We start from the raw sequence: 26471 nt of genomic DNA on the forward strand, positions 1-26471 counted from the left end.
TATTTTTTGTAATTTTAGTAGAGACGGGGTTTCACTATTTTGGCCAGGCTGGTCTCGAACTCCTGTCCTCATGATCCACCCACCTTGGCCTCCCAAAATGCTGAGATTACAGGCATGAGCCATTGCACCTGGCCAGAGAGATCTTTTAAAAAATGGAAATCTGATGTGTCATTGTTTTCTTTCCTCCTTAAAATTGTACAGTACCTTCCCATTTTCTTAAAATAATATCAAAAATCCTTAAAACCTACTGACAGTTGGTCCTTATAGCTCTAGCTTCATCTTTTGTAACTTTAGCTTTGTCTTTTATGCTACAAATCTTCTAAATTTCTTTTGGTTTTCAATCACTATATATGAAATTTATTATATAGTCCTGGGACTTTTTGTGTGTAGGGGATATTTGCATGGGATGCTATTACTTCATCCTCATCCTATTCCTATTCATTCTTTTGTGTTACTTTAAGAATCAATTAAATAAGTCTTCCTCATCTTTAGGTGGATTTAAATTCCATTTTAACTCAATGCCTTTGTATATTCAACTTCATCTTTTCTAAAGTATTTGAAACTTCCATTTCAGTTCAATGTCCATACTTAATCCTAATCCCTACGTCTTCCAGGTCTTTATTTGTCTTGTTCATACTTGACCTCTTCATTTTTACTGTAAGTCCTGGAATGTGGTAGAAGCTTGATAAGTATTGATTGAATCAAATTGAATTAAATATATAAGAATGATAAAAATGTGTAGCAGCTTCCTTTAAAATGCTAGAGATTTCAAAATCTCAGAAGTCACCACTAAAGAACTTACCCATGTAACCAAACACCAACTGTCCCCCAAAACCCTATTGAAATAAAAAATATTTCTACCTATATTGTCAAAAATCACATTTCATTTCACTGATTTGCACATCAGAATTGTTTATATGTGTATGAATGTGTATTCATAGCTGTGCAAGAGAAGGTGGAAGGTGAAAGGAAAACAGGCATGAACAACAAAGGCTTATATATATATACTCATTTTCTTTCTCATTAAACTAGAATTTTGTGAATTGCTCCTGAATGACACAGATTTTAATAGGTATGAATATATATATATATATATATATATATATATATATGTAATGAAAAGGACTGTGAGGAACACTTTGACTTTCTTTTATCAAAGCCCTGCCATGTTCTGAAGTATTTTCTGGACCTCTTAGTATTGTATGTATAATCTTATATACCAAAACAAATATGGTTATAAAATTCAAATAGCATTCCACTTGAGAATAAATCATAGCACACCCTGCTATTTTTGCCTGCCTTCCTTTAAAGATGTGAAGATCTGAAAGAATATATGAAACCTAATCCCTTCCTGTGGTTTAAAAAAATATTAAGAACAAACTACATGAAAGTCTCAGCACATGCTTGCAGTCACTCCAAAGTAAATGTTTTCTCTATACCTTGGAGAAAAAGTGATTTTGTGACACTCTACTTTGGAAAATGAGCTAATATTTTTTCAAAGACAGCCTCATTTAGAAATATGTATACTTCAGAAGCATCACTTTTCCAAAACTCTATGCTTTGGAATAGTATTGCCTTGAGATTTTTAGACGTTAAAAAAGGGCACCCTACATCTTTTAGAAAGATGGGTTGCATTTAGCTGTATCATACTATTAAAGTGTTGCAGCAAATTATGAGTAGCATGGATTAACCCAGACTTTTCAAACATTTTATCACTCAACTAAACCTTATTGTATTTTCATACCTATTAAAATCTGTGCCATTCAGGAGCAATTCACAAAATCCTAGTTTATTGCGAAAGAAAATGAATTCCAAATTAGCAACCTTATCAGTCTCTTTCCCCCCCAAAAAAGCCTATCTAGCCTCAGTCATCATTCTTAAAATGACGATAATCACACCTATTACACAGTAGTATAGTGAGAATTAATTGGGGGTTATACACCAGAGTTCCTATGCAAAATCTCATTTCTCTTCTATGCTCCAAACCATAGAAGAAAAATTACAACAAATTATTTATATAAAAATAGTTAGCAGATTTGTTAATGCTTCTTCAAAGGGGAAATATCACATACTTTTATTATTACTGTAACATTTGTGCAATGCCTTAAACTGCAATGTTCTTTGCACTAGGGAAACTTCAAACGTGAGTGTTCTGTACAAATTCTGGCTGTTGCCATTGAATGTCATATAGCTGAATGGCAAGCATTACCATGCCTGTGCTCTGCTCGAGGAGCACCTGATTGGCACTACAATCGAAGTACAGGGGGATGCACTTTACAGAGGAACAAAACAAAGGCAGAAGCAATTACTCTGAAAGCTTTTTTACATTCAGATCACTTTCAGTATGTCTGCAAATCATAAATAGGCTTCAAAGAATGAAAAGTCGGAAATTGGAGCTCATAGCATATGGGTTTCTAGACAAATCTAGTCGTGGAATTGAAAATGACTAAATTTGACTTCCTTGTCAAAATTGTGTTTGCACAGGAATCTGACCTTTATCCTGTCTCCTTTCTCCCCACCTCCCCCGGAGCCCAATATCAAACACTTGTTTCAGGAAAGAAAAATTCAAGCTAACAGGAAAACTATAACACCACAGAGTAAACACTCACAGCAGCTTCTGTCTAAGGAGTTATACTTCAGAGAGCAGATGACTTTTTTTCCTGAGAGAACTGCTGTTAGCTAATGTATGACAGTTCATGGGCTTTCACTGTAGTCAATCAGAAGCAAAAAATCAGACTGAAACTTGCAGACTGAAGCTTCTGAATTCGACTGTAATGGAAATTATCTGCAAGAGTCTTGGTTATTCAAAGTTTCAGTGATTTTCCCATATGTATTTTTGCTGAATTCATGTTTAATAAACAGGAAAGTCAAACCATGATTTTGCTTTTAAAAAGGCAGGAAAATACTAAAATATAAAGCTTTGAAATTATACATTGCTTTGTTAATTCTCAAGATCTACAGATCTGATTACATGTAAGTTTCTGTATTGCATCTCAAAGGATAGATAAGCAAATTAGAAAATAGCAAATATTGTGCATAAATCTTTGGAATGAGTTAAGGCCTTTTCATCTGGTATTAAGGTGAGAGGAAACATGAGGCATAGGAAACTTTCCTCAGCACCAGATATGTTGAGGAAGCAGCTCAATTTACTAAAAGAATTCTTCATCTTCTAAAGTTAAAATTTATCTTTAAGGAGAATCACAAACAAGTTTATTTATCTAAATTATAAATTATATTTCATTTGATGTGTTGATTTTTGGTACATGACAAACTATTATCATTGGTCTAAATATAAACTTATGCTATTAATCTTTGGTTTAGTCACATTTTCAGTTACTCATTTAATAATATAATGAATTCCTATTAATATGAGTTCACTGACCAAATCAAACACTAGAGCCTTATAAATAACACTTCTGAGGGCTCCGCTACCAAAGCATTCCTCTATCACCTATTACACAGTAGTATAGTGAGAATTAATTGGGGGTTATATACCAGAGTTCCTACTCAAAATCTCATTTCTCTTCTATGCTCCAAACCATAGAAGAAAAATTACAACATTTAGTGAATGTTTAAGGGTTCAATAAAATGTCTGACTTTGTTTTTGTTGTTGTTTTCTGCAACTTTTCATTTGTTTAAACTGCTTGATGTAAAAAGAAATTCCATTCTTATTCAAAGTCTCATGGAAACAGAACAGGCACTGACCGTTAATGCATGTCCAATTTAACCTGATCTTCCAAAGTAGGGTATTTAACAAGGTTGATAGCAATTACTGTGCACAGTTTTTCAACTTTGTCTCCCAGACACATAGTTGCCTTGTCTATCTTTCAAAACTACAGTTCTAATCATGTAAACCCTCCCAGCTCCCATCTTGAAACGCCCATGGCTATCCATTGATTTCAGATCTATATTGACAGTGTTTGACCTATCTCTCAAAGCCAGATTATCTCCTAACTGGGTGTGAATTTACATTTACAAATTCATTTCATAGTATTTGCTTTCATTTCCTATGTACCAAACTTAGGGATGATACATATTCTACCCCTTTAATCATGTTGGTTTCTCTTTTTGGTTGGTCCTTTATCCTGTCTTTACACATTCCAATATTAACCATCTTTTATTGTCCTGTTCAGATAGGATTGCAACTCTTCAATGAACCCTGCCTTAAGCCTCTCTACACTGCAAATATCCTCTCCTTCCTCTGAATTACAACTTAGCACATTATGTGTGGAAAATAGAAAGTATGACTTCTATTATAATGTGTTTGCATGCCTTCAATTTCCCAGCAACTTTTCATTTATGTGGTCTTTTGTGATTGGCTTCTTTCACTTGTCATAAGGTTTTGATGGTTCATTTATGTTGTAGCACTTATCATACTTACTGATTTATTGAGCTGAATAATGTTCTACCATATGGATCTACATTTTATTTATCTATTCATGAGCTGATGAATACTTGGGTTGTTTCCAAGTATTCTTGGGGCTATTATAAATAATGGTGCTATAAACATTCATGTACAAGGTTTTGTGGGAATATATGTTTTCAGTTCTTTAGGGTACATACCTGGGAGTAGAATGTCTGGATCATATGGTTACTCCATGTTTAATCATTTGGGGACCTGCTAGACCTTTTTCCAGAGCAGCCGCACTGTTTTACATTTATACAACCAGTGAAAGATGGCTGTAATTTCTCCTCATCTTTGGCAGCATTATTATTATTTTTAAATTATTACAGCTCTCCCAGTGGATATGAAATGCTGTCTTAATGGGATTCTGATTTAAATATGTATTATCTTTTATTCTGTTGAAATGGTATATTACACTCATTGATTTTCAGATATTAAACCAACTTTGCTTTCCTGGAACAAATCCTGAATTGGTCATGGTATATAATCCTTTATTTTTTTCTTTTAAAAAAATTTGTAAAAATGTAAGGGGATACAAGTGCAGTTTTGTTATATGGATATATTGTGTAGTGATGAAGTCTTGGCTTTTAGTATATCCATCATGCAAATAATATAAATTGTACCCATTAAATAATTTCTCATCACCCATCTCCATTCTACCACCACTCTTCTGAGTCCCCAATGTCTATCTTTCCACTGTCTACATCTATGTGTACATATGTATAATCCTTTACACAAAATATTACATTGCATGTACTAGTATTTTGGAGAGTATTTTGGTGTCTGTATTCATAAAAGATATTGGCTTGTAGTTTTCTCATGATGTCATTATCTAGCTTTGGTGTCAGGACAATACTGGCTTCATATGATGAGTTGAGAACTGTTCTCTCCTCTTCTACTTTTGAGTTTGTAAACATTTGTTTTCTTATTTTTTTATAGTTCAACTATTGTAAAACAATTTATTTACTTAATCTAGAATGTATTATTTGTATAAAAAAGATTTCTTTTCATATTAACAGATAACCAATTGAAGCAGCATTTGTTAAATTATATTCTTAATATCATTGATTTGGAAAGTTATTTTGTAATATTAAATTTATAGATTATACTCTTAAGTATCTCAGTCCTCGTTTTCTTTATCAAACATGACTTAGTTTTATCTACTTTCTTATTTGTCTGGATTGTCTAGAGTGTGGAGTCATTCTTTCAAGATGAGCCCAGACTTCCTGGCTGCCACAGTGGTATTGCTCCCCTGGCAAAGCCTGTATAATATTGTGTTGCTCAATACAGCTTGTTCAGTTTTCTAATTAATGAAAGTCTCTGCCACAGTTAACAGATTGATTGAATACTATGAAGTTTTTCAGTATTGTTGTAAATTTAAATACATTTCTGGAGTTTTCACGGGTAAAACATTTAATAAACCTTCATGCCTGGAGACACTGAAAGAAGGAAGGATTCTCTCCTAGTGTCTTCAGAAAGAGTGCAGCCCAGCCAGCACCCTGATTTCAGCACTCTGGTATCTAGGATTGTGATGAAATTAATTTATGTTGTTTTAAGCTACAAAATTTGTGGAGGTTATGACAGCCCTAGGAAAATAACACATTTTCCAATTTATACATTCTTGTCAGATTTCCGTGAACTAAAATGGTGTTTTTCAGGCTTGAGAACTCATAAGTCTTAAGAATATTTATTTGTGCCCCTCTGGTTCATGAATCTCATTTTCTGGTAGACAGAATAATGACTCCCCCAAAGGTGTCTATGTCCTAATCCCCACAAGCTATGAATTTCTTATGTTACATGTCTATATTAGTCCATTCTCATGCCACTAATAAAGACATACCCACAACTGGGTAATTTACAAAGGAAAGAGGTTTAATTGACTCACAGTTCAGTATGGCTGGGGAAACCTCAGGAAACTTACAATCATGGCAGAGAGAGTAGCAAATACATCCTTCTAGGAGTGTATACCTCATGGTGACAGGAGAGAGAAAAATGAGAACTGAGCAAAGGGGGATGTCCCTTATGAAACCATCAGAACTCATGAGAACTTACTGTCACAAGAACAGGATGGGGGAAACTTCCCTCATGATTCAATTACCTCCCAATAGGTCCTTCCCACAACACGTAGGGATTATGGGAACTACAATTCAAGATGAGATTTGTGTGAGGACACAGCCAAACCATATCAACGTCAAAAAGGAATCAAGGTTGCAGATGGAACTAAGCTCACCTTACCTAGGTAAGATGATACTGGATTATTTGGGCAAGACCAATGTAATCACAAGGGTCTTTAGAGTGGAAGAGGGAGACAGAAGAGGAATCAAAGTCAGAGGAAAATATGACTATGGAAAAGGTCTGAGCGATGTGATTCAAGACCTCGACTGGCCTTTGCTTTAAAGATGGAGGAAGTGGGCCACAAACTAAGGAATGTAGATGTTCTGAAGACTAACTTGGGGAGGACAAGGAAATAAATTCTGTCCAATAGAGTCCAGCAGGAATGCAGCCCTGCCCTTGATTTTAGCTCAACGAAATTCATTCCAGACTATGAGACTCCAAAACTGTGAGATCATAAATTTGTGTTGTTTGGCCACTAAATGTATGGTCATTTGTTATGGCATCCATAGAAGCTAATGCATCATATATGTTTTAAACTCTTATTGAGTAAGAAAACCATGCAGTGTTTCTCCTCTAAGCCAAGTTTAGTAGTTTAACAAACTTGTCTTTTTTTTTCTAAAAGGTAGATTATGCATGCTTTTTTTCTTCTTACATGCTTGTCATATTTTTAATTTTTTTCCTGGAATTAAATGCAATTGGTAATTTTTAAAAAGAACAAATACTTCCCCAGGGAAAGAAAACAATTGGTTTTGTTTATTTGGATAAGTAATTGCCTTATTTGTACCTTGAATTACTCAGACATGCTTCACTGATTGAACTGAAATATAAATTATGTTTTTAATAAGTATTATTTCTCAATCAACATGTTCCTGCTGTTAATAAAAAATAACTGGCTAATAAATTAAATCACAATAACATAAACAGGATGAGAAAGATAGGGAAGATGAAAATAAATTTGGACTAAAAATTAAGAAACATATACTCCAATTCTGGTTTTGACATAAACAAAAAGTAAGCAAATTACGGAACCATCATAGCTCTCAATTTCCTCCTCTATGAAGTAAGGAATGAACTTTAATATATAATTCAAGGGTTCTACTTCTCTCTATATTAGTTTACTAGCTTGACAAATTCATTCTATGAAACTGGCAAATAGGCCTGAGAATGAGGAGATGTCATGCTCATTGAGAGGTATAATTGTCTTTTTGTACTGTGACATAAGGATAGTCACAGAGAGAAGAAAAAGTCTCATTGGAAGTCTCAAAGCCTGCTTAGACATTTAGATAAACTTAATGTGCAAACTGGAAACAATATAAGAAGAGTATTTTGACCTCTTTACAGACCCTCTGATCTGCTTACCACCTCAGCTCGAAATACACAAAAGATGAGGCTGCAAGAACCATTAGTTTTGGCAGTATAGACATTCCAGTGAGCATTCAATTTTTTTTTTTTTTTTTTTTTTTGAGCAGTGAGCATTCTTAAACCAATAACTTTCATCACTCACATTGGCATGCTCAGTAGGTGGAAGTCAGAAGTAATATACTTAGATGAAATTGAACTATAAACACAGTAAAGTTTCTTACCAAGGGTGAACACATTTGCACAACAGATTAGGAATTTTGTTAATATTTGATATTGGTATTTTTCAATAATGTCTTTACAATTTTATCCCTAAATCCCTCCCACAAAAATTAGAATTAGAAAAAGCTTGAAAAATTGATATCTGTTTGAATACATTCATGTTACATAATATTTTTATTCTCATTTTTATTTTATTTGTAGTTAATCAAAGCAGAAAAAGAAAATCTATTTTTAAAGAAGATAATAAAACAGAAAAACAAGACTGAAATTGAGTAATTTACCCTTAAATATTTTCTTTCTTGGTTTTATATATACTAGATAAAAACAATTATTATGGTCATATGTTTAAAGCACCACTTCAACTAGTCTTTGATTTAGAATAGCCCTATTTTCTTGATAAGACCTGGATAGCTTTATGTCACAATAAACGTAGACAGTAACAGTTCTACATTGCAGAGGCGGAGGAAGATTTGATTGTGTGATATGCTGTATGGTATAGCCATTTAATGGCTATAATAAATAAATAGACACTTGTCAAAAGACCGGCATAGCACAGATGCAAGCAAAACTGCAAATGGTCACTGAATTTCAAATTGAACTGAGGCTCTATACATTTGAGTTATTCAGAGCTTCGTCAGAGCAGCTTACAGGCTAATTTTCCTGATGCACAAAAGCACTAGCCATAATCTAGGAATGCCTTCCTCTCATTTTAGAAGAATGGATTTAAATGTAATTTATTTCCCCTGATGAGTCAACGTTGATTTTTGTTTATTTAGGTCTCAGTTAATGCCAAATAGGCATCTGTGCTAGAACTCTATTTTCAAATCTGTTAGTCATAAATTGCATTCTTTAAGTGGTATTATCACCTGCAATAAACTCTTATTTTTATTTCGTTGCGATCCCTGGAGGTGTTTGTGTCCCAGTTGCCATCTGACAGGCATTGCTAAGCCAGTGGCCCCTTTTTCTTTCTCAGATTAGTCATCACAGTGCAGTGTTCGTTATGAAGGTCTTTTCTATGAATGAATGATAAGCCAACTATGCTCAAAATCAAACATGAAAATAAATGGGATCACTTTAAGAAAACTTGAATGGGAGACGCTCTAGGTTTATGCATAGCTTTGCATCTTTTACGTAATCACCAAACATTCATGTCTGCTGTTTTATTTTTATTGTCTTCAGGTAATTCATTGTCTCTAAGTCATGTGATTTCTATTTCTTTCTTTCCTCACTCACCCTCTCTCCTACGTGGGCATGTTTGGCTTGCCTATGCTATTCTAATCTTTAGTAAGCATATGGTTTTCTCAATAGGATGCTTTATAGTATTTCTCTGACATTGTTTAGCATCCTACGTAGAATGTCAGCTTACATCCTTGTAGCTCTAATACATAATAGAATATACTCTTGGGTGAGGTAGAAAGCAAATTCTTGTCTGGTAGGCAGAGACATAAATATCTGGGCAGACTTAAGGGTGGTATGGAAGTTAACTAACTGATGCAGCTTTTAATTCTACCTGTTTGCGCCAGGAAGATCATAAGACAAAAGAATGAATGAAGTGGAAGTAAAATCAGAATGACCTATATTTTCCTTCATAGAAAATCAAAATCACCTCTACTTGTGAAGAGGTGTTAATTAGCAGTTTTCTTAGTAGAGAACTGGCATCCAGAGCTTTGATCGCAACAGATCCTGAGTAGGACTGTGAATTAAAGTTTCAGGTTGTAAGCACTTAAATAAAAAAGCCTACTTTTTTGCAACTGACATTTTTCCGCCTAGGGCCATGCTTGGATGGTCACTTGAAAACAACTATTGACTAATGTATTATGGGGCTTCCAGTTGACTCTAAAACTATATCCTATAAAATATCTGTGATGCATAGACAATGCCCTGAGTATGTCTCTAGCAAATTCGACGCAGATGATACTGCCTATATTCATGTAAAAATTTATTTACAATATTAACATTGATAAAATTCATTGATAAGATAATGATTCATGCTGCTGCCAGCATCCCAGGGACTAAAGATACTGCTTGTTTTTCATGGAAAAGGAAATCAGGAAAATTATGTATGAAAGAAAATTAGACATAAAATTTTATGAGAAAAAGGTTTTCCAGATGCGTATCCTATTCTTCCAACCTCAATTTATATATTTGTTCACTGATGCAGACTACCTTTTATTTTTTACTTGCCAATCTCGCCTACAAAATTGTAACTGACTTAAGGTTGAAGAAACCTAGACCCATATGAAATGATATTGGCTACAGAATTTTAACTACACTAGACTATTTTAAACACAGTGTAGACTACAAGCTAGCTATGGGTCCACAGCAAAGAGTAGGACAGTGATAGGAATTTCAAATGATTTAGGCAGGAATTTGGCACCAGATAAATCCAAGGAAATAAGTCCTCAATTTCTTTATTTTCCTTATCTTCTCACTCTTATCTGTTTCACCTTTACTTTCAAAGTACTGAATTTTTGAAGACAAATTAGACAGGATTTAGCAGGCAGAGGCAAAGATGAGGTTGTTATTTAAGGGAACAATCTGAACAAAATGAGGATTGTAATTGGAGAAGTAGCCCAGAATGGTTAGAGTACAAGATGTACAAGAGATGAAAGAGGCATAATCTTGGCAAGATCATTTTGGACTATATTATGGAATCGAGGGGAGAGGTTAAATTATTGATTAAGGAGTTTAAACTTAATTCAGGAGGCAAGGAGGAACCATTAAAGGCCCTAACTGTAAAAAAGTTACTAAATTATGATTGTGCTTTAAGAAGTTTACTCTGTCAGTGGTGTTTACTCGTTGACATCTACTCATCAACTATTTGTTGTAAAAATAAAAAAAACATACATTGTGTTCTGAGAGATAAAGAGATTATCATGATAAAGCTGTCTTTAAAAGAGTGCAATTTACAGAACTATTATAAAGTGCATGTAATAGCTATGCTATCTAATACAAGTGATAAATATCTTAAGTGCATGAGAGAATTTGAGAAGAGAAAGAAGTTTTTTTCTGACTATTGGGAAGACCACTTATAAGGCTAAAACAAGGGGGCTATGCAAGAGATAATAAAACATTTCAACCACCAAAATAACTGCATTCAAAGTACAGACACAAGAGATGCTATAAAAGTAAACTCAAGCAACTTGGCTGCCGTTTTGATTACAGCATAGTGGAAAAAAGAATCGAAATGGCTGAACATTTTCAAGCCTAGAGAATCGGGATTTACTTGTTTTTTTTTTCATTCATTAATTTGGCATATATTTATGTCCTGATGACCACACAATAGAATTATTTTAGTTATTAGGATTGATGGATGAAAATGCTAGTCCTCATGTAACTTACTTTCTAGTAGAGAAATAATAATGACATAAACAGAAAAACAGCATTGAATGATCAAAACTAGAAACCAAGAGAAGAGGTTGCTTGTAAAAGAAGATGTAATTTGTTTTACAACCATTGTGAGTTAGAGTAGCTGGTGAGGTATGACTTTAAACAGAGAGGAGTGCCAGAAAGATGGACTGTTACTTATCCAGTAGAAATGGCTCAAACAAAAAATGAGGATGAATGAGCTCATCAATGGAGGAACTGAAGAGAAGCAAAAATAGGGATTAGGATAGAATCTTAAGGGAATACTTGCATTTAGGAAATGAAATGTTGAATAAGAATACATTAATGAGAAAAAAAGAGAGATGAAAATTTGTAAGCAATAATAAATACTAAAATATCAAAGAATTTTTTAAGCTAGGAGATTACATGGCTAAATTCAGCAGAGAGTAAGAGCATGTAGACTGAAAAACATGCCAGTTATCAAACAGTAATGGGGGCAGAAGCTAGATCATAAATCAGTTTTAGACATGGAAGAAAGCAGAGAGACTGGAGAAGAGCTTGAGAGAGAGGTAAGTAAGGAGGAAAGTTATTTTAAGACTGATAGATATGGTCATGAGTAAAAACTACTACAGCTTCACTTTCACAATTACTTTCACGAATGATCAAGTTCCTAAGTAAGTCATCAGCACTTAAGCTCAGCTTGGTTCTTTCCCAAGCAAAAATGAGGATGTAAAGAGCAGAAAAAGAAGGACAATGCAAAGTAAGAAAATAACAAATCAGTCAAACAGAAAGTATGAGAAGGCTGTATTGAGAGCACACATAGAGCCATGGAAAGGAAAATGGGAATGCTGTCCTCAGAAGTGTGTTAGATATGCATGCTATGGCCTGAATGTCTGTGTGCCCCCAACGTTCATATGCTAAAGTCCTAACCTACAAAGTGAAGGTTTTAGGAGGCATTGGCTTTTATGAAGTGGTTAGGTCATAAACGATGAGCCCTCGTGAATGGGATTGGTGCCTTTTCAAAGAGGTCACAGAGCTGATTTGGTCCTTCCACTATGCGAAGACATAGCAAGAAGGCACCATCTATGCACGAGAAAGTGCTCTCCAGACAGTGAATATGCTATGATCTTGGATTTCCCAGCCTCTGGAACTGTGAAAAATAAATGTCTGTTGTTTATAAGTCACCCAGTTTATGATTTTTTTTAAATAACAGCCCAAATAGACCAATACAATGCAGAAAGAGATGGTGAATATAAAGTACAGGAATAGTAACAAGGAAAGCTAAGAAGACATCTTTCAAATAGTCTTAATAATCTTGATAAATTAGAGAAAAATTATTCAGCAATTTGAAGGGTTTTGTCCAGGCTTAGAGACATTAAGAGTAAAGACGGTTTGAAATAGCTGACAAAGAAAATAAAATTATGATTCAACAGGAGATAAATAAAATGATTACTCGCCAGCCTAGAAGGCTTAGTTTAAATTAGAGAGCATTTATCTGGAATGAATCAATACATATGATTTTATTATTTCCTCCAGTAAGCATTGGCTGCCTAGTAGCAGATGAAAAGGTCTGAGTGATCCTGATTCCCCTTTCTCATATTCCACCAATCTTGTTACTGGCAGGGACTGGGGTGATCCATCTGGTGTCAGATGAGAGACAAAAGGTTTTTCTCTTCATGTTCTCCATGGTTTGTTTTACCTCTTTGATGAAAAGAAGCTGTATGCCAAAGTGTAGAAAGCAAAGTCACCAAAATATAAGGCCAGTCATCTATCACTGACAGTGCTTCAGACTTATTCAGCCCTGTTGTCGCACTGATGAGTGGGGATAGAATTGCCAGAAACCTGAGGAGAAAAGTTCTCAGAAAGTTAAACCAAGTGGGAATAATTAATTTTCCCAAGCAGGGAGTGAAATGTCTCTCCAAGAGCAGTAGGGAGGTCACACCTGACCTTCAGAAACTCTGTATTATGTGGCAGGAGCCCCAAGTCCTTTCTGCCACTTTTCTAACTCCTCCTGGGGGAGCCTGAAAGACTTAATGCCAGGTAAGGCTACTTGATCCTTATGGACATTTCCAGTTTTGGCCTTCTGTGAATGTAGAAAATATAATGGCATTGAGCTTTAATGTGCATGATGATGACTCAGATCTTAGGCTCAACCATAGAACTCAACTGGGAACAGAGTGAATATAGTCTCTGATTGTCAGGAGTAAACGAGTCAAACATATATAATTCATATAATAATTTAGACAGTAAAATAGCCCAACAAAACAGGAAGGCTTTTTCTTTTAAACTTTAAAGGAGACCATTTTCATAACACAGGCTTAAAAGGAGGCATATATTCATGTAATCCAACCACTTAAAATTAAGAGAAATCTCTCATCAGAGAATTTTAAAACTACTATAGCTTCTCTTTTACGATTAATTTTGCTAATGGTCAAGTTCCTAAGTGAGGCAGTTATCACTTAAGCTCAGCTCTATTCTTTCCCAAGCAAAGGGTCTGTTGAAAGGATGCCGTAATAAAGCCAAGATAGGGCTCCTTTGTGCCTTTTGATGGAGTGAGACAGAATGGCATCAGATTGGGGATAACTTTAAGCACTATCGCTGCTATATGAGGAGATAAAACAGAAAGCAGTCCGTGTCTCTGAGTTGTTTTGAAGCAGAAGCCTGTGCCTGAGCAAGGAATATTTGTAACTGGAACTGACTGTAGTCTGAACTAAGAACTGCCGTTGGCTGTGAGTAATGAATTCTGTGCCTGAGGTCTATGTTATTGCTTCTGTTATTCAGTAGCTTGGTTCCAAGGCAAATTCTGCTGGACTTGGGCACATTTATAAATGAATAGTATAGTATAAATTCTGAGAACTTATGGAGACAAGAAAAAAGAGGGACTGCAGTACAAAACACTCTCAGTCACTTCCTCAGCAAGGAGGAAAGGAAGCAATCTCATATGTAATAGTGACTTTTTTATGTCTGGCTCATTCTAATATATGACATCATCATAAGTCTGCAACTTAAGTATATTAAGCTCATTTATAAAATAATGAGATGAAGGCTAAGTATTTAAAAGCCTTTCTCAGTCAGACTGCCGAAAGAAGCAAGTTCAGCTGCTAAAGTAATCAAATTTATCCTCGCTTAGTTGTTCTCAACATATGAGCTTTGGACTGGCAGCATTGGCATCATCTGGAAATTTGTTAGAAATAAAATTCTCGGGGCCCATCCCAGACCTACTGAATGAGAAACTCAGCATTAAAGAATGAACACAGCAATTTGCGTTTTAACAAGCCCCATAGGGGATTCTGATAAATACTACAGTGTGAGACCAACTGATCTAGTAAAATGTCCATGCTCCCTATCGATGTACACTACTCTCCCCACTCTGTGAAAATACTAATAATTGAAATATTAAACGGATATATACTCAAGGCACTTTTTCCATGTCATGTGTCCACAATTCCATCATTCACTTAGTCATTTCCCTCTGCATAGATTCATTCATTCTTTCAACAAGTACTATATAGAGTGTATGATGATGACGGCAGATAAACACAAAGATTAAGACAAACTGTCTGACTTTAGAGAAATAGGGCAGGCACACATGAATTAGTTATATTACATGAGGCAATATCCAATAACTGCCAGAATGAAGAGCTCAGAGAATTCCGTGAGATTTTGGATATAAGAAAAGATTGAGTTGTTACAGTAAGACCTCATGGAGAATACAAGACTCTAGCATGATGTTGGGAAAATGAGAATATAAAAAGGTGATGGTGGTGATGGGGTGTGGATGGGGTTATTCCAGGTGCATAAAAGCCTGGAAAAGTATATTTGAGAATGTCCAGAACAACATCCTGTTTTCTTAGATGAGAAAATCACCACAGTGGTTTAATGATTTGCAGGAGGTACCTGAAGTATAAAGAGTCTCAGAATAGGAATGAGGAGACCTGGATTCTATTCTGTCATAGCCAAGTGACATTTTTCTTGCCCTCCATTTCTTTATTTTTAAGGCAGGAGTTTCTGTTCAACACTTGTTGACAAAATTGCTGGAAAGGTTAATGAAAATAATCTCTGTCAGACTTTCCCAATATAGCTAATATGTATGTGCTAGAAAGAAAAAGTTCAACTTTCAAATATATTTGGGGAATAATGGGTTAAATTATTGTTCTATAAGCTGTCAGACTTCTCAGAACCCTTATTGTGTTCAGGAGATAGTGAGCCTCTCAGAGGAAAAATTAAGATATGCTACGTCCCAAACTTATTTTGCCCTTTATTTGGAAAAAAACAAAAAAACAAAAAAACAAAAAACAACATTTTACTATCTCCCAAGCAAGTATCACAGAAAGTACAGGAAAAAAAAAAAAAAAAAGAAAGAAACAAAGAAAGAAAAAGAAAAGATAATCTATATGATAATATCTGGGCACAGAGTGGTGTTCATTAAATGTTAATTTAATTGGACTTTTCTGCAGACCAGTTATAGTTCATCTTAGATCTCAGTGTACAATAGTGGGAGTGGCACAGTAATCTGAACACAAGACCAACAAGGCTAAATTCCCAAAACTGTAGCTCAGCATTCATTTTCTATATATTTCAAAGCTTTTACCAACTTAAAATTTGTACAAAATATACTTGTTTCTAAAAGTGTTAAACCTCTTGATTTTCTGTAGCCCAAAAGATGTAATGAAGTTGCCAAAAACATTTTTCATGATTGATGCAATCAATTGATAAATGTAACCTATCGAGGTGTCATATGTAATGAGCCAATAGTTACATAGAATAATTATACACATACGTAATTTTAGACACACATTTATACAATGTGTTTCCTATAAGAGAGCTATCTCTGAGTATTGTGGTTGGTGTATTTAAATAGAGCAGGAATTGTATATTGAAGTTGAGAAATATTTTTCATTTCTACCTTGTGTGTCAGACACTGAGCAGAAAAGTTCGAAAAGTTTCCAACAAGATATTCATGATCTAGTGGGGGATAGTGATGCCCATGTGTACCATAAGAGCTAGGAGAGAGGCAAACACTCCATGAAAACCAGAGGAGGGAGCGGGTAATCCTGGTTGGGGAGGGAGGCACAATGGAAAGTTCCATCAAGAGAAGGCGACTCTTGATTTGGGCCTGATATGATGATTTTAACATGTTCAGGGAATAAAGCAGAGGATTCGAGGGAAATCATTTTGAGAAGTCACAGCCCCCTTTTCCGATGAAGTATATTCTGTACCACGGGAATATTAAAAATACGAAGATTACTTGGGATTGCAAAGCTGCATGCTTGTTTAAAATACCATTCTTGCCTACATTCAAGCTTATTAACCCGAGGTCAGAATTTTGAAATTCAGACTTTTAGATGCATTTGATTGAGCTTCACAATTTAAGGTTACAATAATGAAGTCTTTTAGTATGAATTTGTTTGTTCAATAGACAAACACCGTAAGTCTGACACCTGGTTTCCTGATTTCTAATGATCAACTGCTATAGGATGTTGGGGCTCAGAAAACAAAACCCCAGAGTGAAGAGTTTGACAAAAGGGTCAAAGTTATAGTCTTGTCTAGGAGGAAGTAAATAATTCTGCGTAATGAGAGAATGAAATAGGAGTAAGGAGTTGCAGGAGACCTGGACTGGGCATTCCTATCGAAGGGAGATTATGAATATTGTTAGTGCCAAGCTAAGAACTAAGAATTTTTTTCTGAAGAACATAGGATGGTATCAGAAAAAAATTATGATGAAAAAATATTTTGTTTTAGAAATGATGCCTCTGACTTTTCATCGGAAAATATATCCCAACTGAATGAAATGTTCAAATATAAGGGATAACAATACTAAATTATCTTCCTATAGAGCACTTATAATATGCTGGGCTGTGAAATATTCTATAGATGTTATTCCTTTGATGCCCTCACAAGAAGACATAGAAATCATTTTCTCCATTTTAGGTATAAAGTAATGGTGCTTAAATTCCCACACCTTAAACTTGTAGAGCAGAATTCAAATCCAAATTTGTGTATGTCAATGTTTTTAACAATTATTCTATGCTAACACCCATAAAAGTCAAAAAATAAGTAGAAGGAAATATGGGTGAAGGATTTTTTTTACATTCATGAGGATAAGAAAATACTTTCTAAATATATATCAAAGTCAGAAAGAGAAAATACTTAAGAAAAAATGATGGATTTGATTACATAAATATTAACACCTATATAGCATAATTATAAACAAAACAGAAATGCAAGCAACAAAATAGAAAAACACTTGCAATATGTGACAGAGACCTAATTAATCTTATATCAAGAGTTTCTAAAAATAAAAAAAGAAAAATGTGGACTCCCCTATTACGAAAATAAGCAAAGGATGGAGACCACTAGTCATTAGAAGGAGAAATACTATTCAGAATATCTGTGGGTAGGCAGAATTTTTTTTTTTTTTTTTTTTTTTTTTTTTTTTTTTTTTTTTTTTTATGGAGTACCGGGTCTCACTATATTTGCAGGCAGGTCTTGAACTCCTGGGCTCAAGCTATCCTCCCACCTCCACCTCCCTAAGAGTTGGCATTGCAGGCGTGAGCTACAGCACCTGGCAGGTAGGCAGAATTTAAGGAGATAAACATACACATATCAAGTTGGTTGGGGTCTAACTTTGCACCAGCAACTTTCTAGAGGTAAGCTTGAGAATATGTATCAAAATGTAAAGTGTGAGTTCTTCAGCCCAGTAATTTCATCTCAGGATATTTTCCTTAAATAATAATTAATAAGATGTACTTGGGTGATAAATAGGAGCAACATAATGAATTGGTTGGGAGAAGAGAGGCTTTATAAGACTAAATCAAAGTCTTATGGATATGAGATATCAACCCCATTTAAATGATTTTCTTTTCTTTCAAATGTTTTAGGCAGACTCTGTGGTCCTTGCTGTATTCTGAAATGTAACAAGTCTACAGGGACAGATCATGGGTCTTACATAGGGCAGTGAGCTAATGAAGAACTTTTGTAAAATTTGGCTTGGAGACATGAAATTCAAAGTCATGGCGCTTTTCTTCAGATGGAGTGTATTCTGCAACACTAGAATACTAAAGAAGTTGAAGACTACTTGGGATTGCAAAGCTGCATGCTTGTTTAAAATACCATCCTCGCCTACATTCACGGTTATTAACCCAAGGTCAGAATTTTGAAATTCAGATTTTTAGATGCATTTGTTTAAGCTTCACAATCTAAGGTTACAATAATCAAGTCTTTTAGTATGAACTTGTTTGTTCAATAGACAAATACCATAAACCTGACACTGGGCTGTTGATTTCTAATAACCAACTGCTGTGGAATGTTGGGGCTCAGAAAACAAAACCTCAGAGTGAAAACCTCAGAAACAGTTTCTCTCTGACTTTCTCCTGCCCTCCTGACCCTTGCCCCTCATTTCTCCCTCTAGGCAAGCCATAGAAACTAGAATTCCGGCCGGGCGCGGTGGCTCAAGCCTGTAATCCCAGCACTTTGGGAGGCCGAGACGGGCGGATCACGAGGTCAGGAGTTCGAGACCATCCTGGCTAACATGGTGAAACCCCGTCTCTACTGAAAAATACAAAAAGCTAGCCGGGCAAGGTGGCTGGTGCCTGTAGTCCCAGCTACTCGGGAGGCTGAGGCAGGAGAAAGGCGTAAACCCGGGAGGCGGAGCTTGCAGTGAGCTGAGATCCGGCCACTGCACTCCAGCCCAGGCGACAGAGCGAGACTCCGTCAAAAAAAAAAAAAAAAAAAAAGAAACTAGAGTTCCTCTTTCTCTAGGCAATAGACACCGAACCCCATTTTCTCAAGGCCAGCAATAAAACCTAAAATATTACTGTAATCTTCCCCTACCTTTCTGTTAAGAGCTGGCCTTAAAGAAATCCTCTGACCACCACGTTGAACAGTAGGTTATGAGAGCCCCATTCCAGAAAAGCTACTGATCCATATCCAGGAGAAAAGAATGTTACACAAAGAAGCCAAGAAAAATCCAAACAGACAGGCCTTGCTGGGTTTTCCCACTCAGTATATTACTATTAGATCATACCCTCTTTGTCCAATCAGATTTCTACACAGCTATCCACTCTTCATCAAATCTAAGCATAAAAATGGGCAGTTTTCTCTGTATCTTTGGGCCTTTGTTCTGAAGGTTCTTGTGTCATGTAAAATTATGATTAAATAAATTTGGTATGCTTTTCTCTCGTTAACCTGCCATTTGTTATAGCAGTGTTGGACGTGACCCTCATGACGGGTGAGGAAAGGTGTCACTGCAACGGGTAAATATCAGTGTAGCAACACCACCTAGATATCATTGTGAAACTTCAGAATCTCTAGTCGTTTCTCAAAGACACAATTAATCAAAAAATGAAGTCAAGATGAAAAGCATTTGAACTTGAAAGGGGCTAGAGTCTATAATCTCTATTGAGAAGAAGGTTATGCACCAAGGACATTTAAATAACTGGAAATGTTTTATTCTTTTAAAACTCTCAGTTGTTAAAAAATAAACACACAAAAAAGCATTTCTCTGTAGTTAAAGATCATCCTGCTGTATCTCTTAATATAACTTTTCCATTCATTTGAATTTCTGCCAGTCAATGTCTTTGACTCCTTATTTCCTTTTCTATTGAACTAGGAGAAGCTTCTAATCTTTGCTTTTTCTCCAATAAATACAAGTGTTGCATGGTAGTTGTGTTTCCTCCGCAAGGAGACTAGGAAGCAAGAGACTTCAGTAAATACTTCTAATTAAAGCTTTTTCTGACATATAGGAAGCAGCCCTTTCCTAAGTGTGTGCCCAGGGTGAATTTTTACTCCTATAAGGTGGTCACCAAAATCTCATTCAGAGTCTAATATAGATGTGCACTTCCTATCTGAATCTGAGAATTTATGCTGCATTTGGAGATTTAGATCTAGCTGCTAATGAACTATGTTTGGAAGACAAAAATTAACATATGAATAAGACCAATGTATAATATTCTATTGTTTGTTTTGGTTTTTAGTGTTTTGAGTATTCCTTTTAAATAAAACAGTTATATTATTCAGGAATTACTGAGTATACATTATTTAACTAGTTTTTGTCACTTACTACTAACACAGAACATGCAACCCAATTCAGAATCTGAACAGTTAATTTTGAGAAAGCCCAGGAGTGGTTCAAATGCTCCCCAACACATCCCATTAGCTTCCACACAGCCTTTCCTGTTTCTTTTTTCTTCTGTTGTAACTTTCCACTGGAGGACCCCATCGTCACCACCTGAGTGTGACTCTTGCCATCTCCGTGGAGCATCATTATTGCTCCTTATGGTCTGACATTCAATTTTGATGTCCTTGTACTGTACATCCATTTGTCTTTGAATGTTTATATCTTCTATTTGAGTTTTGGTTTCAAACAGAAAATGGTTTCATTTCACAGAGAATATGCTGTCAAAAATTTAATCTAGTTTATGAAGAAATTCCTCTTGTTTTTCTCTATTTCCTGTTTCTCTCATGGTTGTTACTATTCTTTGCTTCTTGCTAGGTTTTCTTGACACATATACTTAGAGGTCTCATCATCAAAGTTTTCTGGTTATTCTGATTATGACTTACGGGGCTTTATTTTAGGACCATCTAATGACCAGCAAAGATCTGGTCTAGTAGAAAGGTTGGATATAGAACTCTCAGAAGATCTACATATTTCTCACAGCATTTTCATTCTAACTCTGCAATTTGGTGCAAAGATTTGCTTAATACAGCAGATAAATGGATGCCTGGCTTGCAGAAAAACCCCTAATGCTACAGATTCTTCATGGAAAGTTTTGGAGTTTAGTTAATTTCAGAAGCTTTGGACTTTATTCTCATGTACAATCCCTTTTTTATTATCCTGCCTCTCTAATAGTCTGTTTCTTGTAAAACCTGTGTTTGAATGAATGAATAAAAAATTATTGCTTGAGGATGGCAGTTTGATAGATTTCTCTAGGCACTGTTCTCTCTACTACATTACTCCCAACACCTCAACATTCAGTCTGATTATTTTCTAACCTAAGGAGGCATCAAAACCTATTCTTACCAAATGTAGAGAGTTTTACATTTTATGTATCCAAATTTAAACACAGCTAAAAGGAACATGAAGCTAAGTAGCACAAAATAAGGGTGAAATGTTGCTTGCTAAGATTTCAATCACTTGATCATCTTTGTAATTTAGATGTTTAATTAACTTCATAAGATCCTGTTTTTAATCTCACCCTCTAAATAGTATACTAAGTAACCCACATAACTAAACCTGAAACTTAAAATTACAATAATAATAGCTAACATTTATGCAGAGCTTACTATATGCCAGGCACTCAGCAAGTATATTACATACATTATTTCTATTTAAACCTTGACAACAGCACTATGTGTGGGCATAACATGGAAAATTGAAGTAAATTTCTAAGCTAATAAATGGTGTAAAACATTATTGCAGCCCAGGCAGTCTGATTACAGAAAACACCTCATGAATTCTTAACATATGAGACTTTAACATGTTAAAAGTAAAGACATTCTTCTTTTCAGTGTCAAGTAACAAATAGTTTTAACAATACCTATATAAACCTACTTTAGTTTTCCATATCCACGGTCAACTTTTTCTAATGTCCTTTGTGCTTACATTACTTTATTAAATTGTGTATAAAGCATTATCCTAGGCTTACACATTCTTCTAGTCATTATCTCAACACTCATACTCAGGAGTAAAGGTAACCATCAGATAATCTTTTCTCAATGCTCATTTTTATGTCAAGGCAAGTACAGGCAGATAATACAAATGTATCTTTCTTCCTGTGTTTAACATTTTAGTTTGGTTTATTACTATAGCCAGGGCATCCCACTCAAGTTGGACCCAGGAGCCTTCCTTTGCCAGAAAGTCCACTAGTGCATTTCCTTAGAATTATATAGAAAGCAATGCTTCCGGTGCTATGAAAGAAGGAGTCTCTAATATGACTCACCCTCTTGGGCTCATATGCACTTTAGAAAGATAAGCATGTACGTGCAGGCAGACACAAATCCAACCCAGCCTGATCTAGTGCTATAATTCTCACCTGAACTTCATGCTGTGAAGGTTCTATGGTGAAGGAAAGGATTTGTGCTCTCTGGGAATGGGATCAGGGACAATTTTAGAGAGAGTGACTTTTGAGCTGGAATCTGAAGGATATGTAAGAGTGTGAAAGGCACAAAGGAGAGGTATTCTAAGTCCCATTATAAAACATGTCTTAATGCCTCTAACCATACATATCCAGAGAAAAAGGGGAAAGAAAACATAATTAAATAACCAATTCATGAATTTTATAAAGAATTCAGATTTTTGAATCTGCTGTGAGCATTTCTACTTTTTTTTTTTTGTAAATTTGAACATTTATTTTAAGTAGAAGCCAATGTGCACTGGTTAAGAGCACATACTCTAGAACGAGACCAAGATGGCTTCATTAAACCCTGGCTCTGCTGCTTAGTAAAGTAGTTGGGTGAGGTTGTATAAATTATTTAACTTCTCTGAGTCTTAGATTCTTCCTCCAGAAAATGGGGGAAAATAACATTTATCTTAGTGGAGTGATGTGTACAGGATTTGACATGTCATGGATTCTCAAAACATATGTGTATATATATATATATATATATATATACACACACACATGTATATACATATTTATACATACTTTTGAAGTCCTCAAAATAGGGAAATATCTCACATATTTCGAATCCCACTCTGCAAGGTATTTTACTTAAGGTAAAATGGGTGAATGGATGAATAATTACACAAATGAATAAAAGGAGTTAAGGAGTGAGTGAATTTGGCATACTTCAATTCTGTAAGTTATAGCCTTCAAAAAAGAAAGATGCCTGTAGAATATTTCTGTAAAGAAAAGTTATTTTCTTTTATTGTTTTTTAGTACAATGTATGTACTGATAAAATTATTTATTTATCAGTACATACATTGCTGTGCTATGAAGGTGTGATATTATTCTGATGTTAGAGGGATATATAGCCAAATAATCAGAACTGCATGGATCCTGTTCTGCTCCATCTGCCCTCTTTATAAACTCTCTGAAATTTTACTGTGGTTTAATTGTATTGTGCTACTTACACGAATATATACCTTTTAAAGTTCATATGGGTATAAAATAAGAATGCAGTGAAAAAAGTGACACTTTGGGACAAAATTAGCCAGCAGTCTAAAATGGCATATGTCACAAAGGCAAAATCTGCATTAGGACATATAATTCCGGCAAAAACTTTTTTTTTCCCAAGAAAAAGTGGAGAATTGCTTTGTGGGGAACATCATGGATAATTCAAACGGGTTTCCTGCAAATAGCCCTAAAATATTGTATTACGATCTTTATGAAGCATTGAAATGTTTGGATTTAGGGGAGTAACTTTAATGAAAAGCTTGCTCCTATAATAGCATATATTGCTTTCCCCTCTTAGTTGCTCTCTTTTTCTTCCTTTCTTCCTCTCTCTTAATCATGCTGAAAGGAGTGTAAGGTGAGACTAATTCTATGCTGTGCCAGACAGAAAGATAATGGGAAGAATGATAGGGAATGAGATACTCTGTACAAAGCTGCTTGCAAGAAGAAGATTGGAACAGCTAAGGATTCATTTAAGAAGAAAGTAACTAAAAGAATTAAAGATTTATGAAAGTTAAACAAGTTGAAAGAGTGAAGAAATTTGATAAGGAAAGTATTTGTAGAGGGGATATTGGGTTTACAATTGATGGAAGGTTAAGCAAGACTCAAGTGACTATGGAAGAACATTATCTATATCACGGGGCTTAAATGTGGAGCCCTATATGAAAGGGCTAAGAATTTGTGTTCATCTAAAAATCAGGGCTGAAATCAAACTTCCTGAGTGTGAGTATCAAGAAATTGGGTCATTAGTGTCCAGTTGGAATTCAGTGACCAAGCCAGACTTGTTATTGATATAGAGTATGCATCTAAAATTAACAATACCTTAACTGACTATGTATTTGTCACCTAAATAGCATATGATATGCTGATGATACATACAAACCAGGGTAAAATAGAAGAGCACATGACTGAGCCGCATAAGATGTACCAAGGAGTGCAATCTCACCAAGATGCATGTATCCTTCTACATGCTTTATAAATATGCTTTCATTTATCTTCACTATAAACCTACGCAGCGGGTATTATTATTTTCCCTATTTTGCAGGTAAAAATGGAAGAACCTAAACAACCATCCTAGATGAGTCAACTGGTTAGTTAAGGAGCTGATTTGACCCAGCTTCAGTACTTTAACCACTCTAGCACACTGCTGCAGAGGGACACTTCCTAAAGGCTGCTCCACTCTCCTTTCATTTTTGTGGAAGGAGGGAGTGTGCTTTGTACATGATAATAACATCTATTAGTGCATATGTTCAAATTTTAACTCAGGACCTTCCTCTGTGTTTCCTTTCTGAGAATATACCCTCACCAACTGCCCAGTGCTTAAAGCCAAAAAAAAAAAAAAAAAAAGTAGCAGTCTTTGTAGATACCTCCCTCTCGACTTTTCCCGTTCAATATGTTACCTAATTCTATCAATATCACCTCACGTCTACTGAGTCTATCCACTTCTCTGTTTCCACTGCTCCAGACTTTTCATACCTGGACTTCTGCAAAGATTTTCTGTTGATTTTTTTCCCCTAATTCTCTCTTACCTTCCTTCCCACCACTCACCAAAATAGCCTCGACTTTGCGGAGAAATCTTTTCAAAATATTGATTTGATCACATATCTCTCAGTTTAAAATCTTTAAATAATTTCTCATTTTTTTTGTACAAAGACCAAACTCCCTAGCATTATTTAGGATAAGCAAACTTAGCAAAAATCTCTCCAAAATTCAATAATTTAAAGATGAAAGTTTATCTCTCTCTCTAATGTAACAATCCAGGACAAGGTCTCCAGGTTGGCAGAGCATCATGTGTAAGATGTCATTGAGCATCCCAGTCTGAAGGTGGTAAAACCTCTTTGATCACACAGTTTCCAGCATCATACTACTCTTACCATTAGAGCTCACAGAATGGAGAATGAGCCTGTGGAGGAAACATACATACTGCCTTGAAATCCTGTCTAGGTTATGGTGACATCACTTATACTCATGTTTCATTGGAGAGAAACCAGTCACATGGCCACACTGAATGCAAAGGAGACTGGCAAATGTAGTCTCTGGCTGGGCAGTTCCGTGCTATTACTTAAAGGGGAAACAGATTCTGATGGACAGTTAGTCATCTCTGGCGCACCTTCTTCCCAGCTTCATTTTCTACCATCTTCAGCCTTGCTCTTGATTCCAGCCACAACTTTACATTTGCATGTGAACACCTTATCTGCACCCAATTATCTTCTTCTCATACTGCAGGTGTCAAGTCAGATGGTACTTGTTCAGAAAAGTCATTCCTTACCCGCAGGTGAGGTTAGGTCCCACTGTACAGCATATGGTACAGACTCCTTTCCCTCATAGCACTTATCACAGTTTTAATTTCTACATTTTACTCATGATTATTCATTATATTTCTTTGTCACTGGATTTTAAGTTCCTCAGAAGCAGAGGTCTTGCTCACTTTTGCACACCATGGTATCCCTTCCTAGCACAGTAACTGACTAGATACATGGTAACTTATTGTTTCTATGTTGTTTTTGAGTTTTTCTTAGTAGTTTTGCCACATGATACTGTGTTATTCTTTAGAGCATTTTCCTTATGTTATCTTTTACTGCAACCTACACTCATTCATTCAATAAATGTATGTGCTATGCTAGACAATGAAGTGCATAGTAAGTGTGATGAGAAATGGAACAATGTGGTCTTTGATCTGAAAGTTTTTATTATGTAGTTAGGGAAAGGGCACAAAAAGTCCTTGAGTATAAAATAACTGAAAAAAGGTGTTGCTGAGTAGTATAGGATTAAGCACTGAATGAGTAATATTGACACAAAGTATTATGTAATCTAAGAAGAAGTCAGCTGAGTGAGGCCTGCTGTGCTGGTGGAAAGTTTTCTAGAGGAAGTAAGGGGTGGAGCTGAACCTTCACCTGTAGGTGCAGTAGCAGTGCCCAGATATTTTGAA

The sequence above is a fragment of the Colobus angolensis genome, unplaced genomic scaffold (assembly GCF_000951035.1).
Source record: "Colobus angolensis palliatus isolate OR3802 unplaced genomic scaffold, Cang.pa_1.0 Scaffold280, whole genome shotgun sequence".
Taxonomy (NCBI): domain Eukaryota; kingdom Metazoa; phylum Chordata; class Mammalia; order Primates; family Cercopithecidae; genus Colobus; species Colobus angolensis.